This window comes from Daktulosphaira vitifoliae, unplaced genomic scaffold (genome assembly GCF_025091365.1).
Source record: "Daktulosphaira vitifoliae isolate Bord-2020 unplaced genomic scaffold, ASM2509136v1 Scaffold_614, whole genome shotgun sequence".
Classification (NCBI taxonomy): Eukaryota; Metazoa; Arthropoda; class Insecta; order Hemiptera; family Phylloxeridae; genus Daktulosphaira; species Daktulosphaira vitifoliae.
This window is the reverse complement of record NW_026100177.1, coordinates 1-2337: the sequence shown is the minus strand read 5'-3', so window position 1 is coordinate 2337 and position 2337 is coordinate 1. Positions and strand designations below refer to the sequence as shown.

Here is a 2337-nt window from a genome sequence, read left to right as displayed (position 1 = left end):
TATACAGTGACGAGCAAAAGTGAACACAACTAGCAAAATTTTTGGAAAATTAGCATTTTCAAAACTAAAAATATAAATTTAATTTAATAAATTTTTGAATCCATATTCTAGGGTTTAAAACAAAAGTTTATGCACAAAAATTAGTCACGAAAAAGATAAAAGGCCTGAGAGTTTGTTTATTTAAAAATACTCACTTTTGCACCCATTATTAATACAACGTAAAAACCCAAATCGTAGTGCGCGCCTTTGACTTGCTGTTTTTAGGACGTCTAGAGAAAAGAGTTTTTTCACTCTTGATTTGTTTACATTTCTTTCTATTACAAAAAGAATATTTTATTTCTATTTTAATCAGTCTTTCGTAGTGAAAGGAACCAACATGAAAATTACTCCTCAAAAAACGGCACAAATTGTTTCGATGCTAAAATCGGGTCAACCAACCAGAGAAGTGGCTCGACAGTGTGGCGTCAGCCAAATGACAATGCAAAAAATAAAAAATAAAGGTTGTCCTAACGCTTTACCTCGACTAAAAGGAAGACCTAAGTGTACTACCCCACAAGATAGACGAAGACTTGCTCACTTTTTACAAACGAGAGAAGCATCTTCATCTTCAATGGCGGCCAATCTATTACAACAATACACGGGGAAAAAAGTAAGCAGATGGACAGCTTCGAGAATTCTCAAGGAACAAAATTTTGTGTGTGCCGAAAAAAAGAGAAAACCCACAATTTCCAAAAAAAATATGAAGGCTAGGTTTTACTGCATATGGACCCAAACCCATTAATAAAATTGTTTCTACTATGGATCAATATATGTATAAAAACATTCTATCAAGAAATTTGCTAGGTGTGGTCGCAAAAATGCCAATACCAAACAATGAAGTCATTTTCCAACAGGATAATGACCCCAAGCAGACAGCGAAATACGTTAAACAATGACTTGCCAATCAAAAATTTAAAATTATAGACTGGCCAGCTCAAAGTCCCGACCTGAACCCAATAGAAAATTTTTGGGCATATTTAACAAAAAAATTATGTAGTGAGTACCACGGTCCACCGACTTCACTCGACAATTTGTGGGAAAGAATTAGAGAAGAATGGACAAAAATTGATGTGGACGACTGCGAGTCATTGGTCAACAGAATGCCACGAAGAATGGAAGCAGTGATAAAAGCTAAAGGTTTGTGAACTTATTATTAACGCAAGAATATATTTATAATAATTACCGGTGCAAAAGTGAGTACTTGTAAAAATTCATTTTCTAGAAACACGCTACTTTGTATTTTTTCAGCTAATAAACTTTAATTTTGTTATAAAAATACATTTATTTCTTTGATTAATTTAATCAACCTTATTGACATATTTCTCAAAATTTTCTTATTAGTATTCACTTTTTCTCGTTACTGTATATAAAAGTGTCAGTCTTTCCGGAACATTTTCAATAGTTAAGTTGAAAAAGTTAATTTTTTGTAGAAAAGTTACCATTTTGAAATCCTTCTGTGGGCTGTTAAAGGGTCAAATGTTCACAAAAATTTATAAAATGATAGGTTAATATTTAATGTATCTAAAAAAAAGCTATAATGATTTGGTAATATTTAAATAAGTTATGGCAATTTTAAGTAAAAAAAATTGAAGAAATGTCGAAAATAAGCGATTTTTAGATTTATAATTTTTGGGGGGATTTCCGCCGTTTACGGAAAATGAGGGAATTTTTTCAAATTTGAAGGGAAATGTCTTTGACTAGATACGATTTGTGATCTTTTGACATATNGGGGAACGAGGGAATTTTTTTCAATTTTTGAGGGTAATGTCTTCGACTAGATACGATTTGTGATCTTTTGACATATTGTTCATCAAAATCGGTCCAGCGAGAGCTGAGATTGAGCATTCACAGACACAAAAAAAAACACATCATAGTAAAATTAATACCTTCTTAGCTTCGCATCAAAGCTAAAAAATTAAAAAAATTTCGAAAATTAGCGATTCTTAAATTTGTAATTTTTTTGGAGGTTTCCCCCATTGACGGGAAACGAGGGAAATTTTTTCAATATTTGAGGGTAATGTCTTCGACTAGATACGATTTGTGATCTTTTGACGGATCATTGAAAGAAATCGGTTCGGTGAGAGCTGAGAAAAAATGGTAACAGACAAAAAAAAACACATCATAGTAAAACCAATACCTTCTGATCTTCGCATCGAAGCTTAAAAAAAGATGTGGTATTAAAATAAGTATGAAATTATATTGTTTCAGGTTGGCCAGCAAAAATAGAAGACCAAGTTATTTTACCGTATTTTCGTCGACGGAATGAGTTATCGATCGATAAAGATTGCATTATTGTAG

At 32.1% G+C, this 2337-nt stretch overlaps 1 long non-coding RNA gene across 1 annotated transcript in view; it reads left to right on the top strand.

The window, feature by feature from the left end:
- LOC126909582 (uncharacterized) overlaps positions 1–2337 on the top strand; it is a 6160-nt gene extending 3823 nt beyond the window's left edge. The window contains exon 3 of the long non-coding RNA XR_007705063.1: positions 2248–2337. This is a non-coding gene — a long non-coding RNA (uncharacterized LOC126909582). The remainder of the gene's footprint in view (positions 1–2247) is intronic.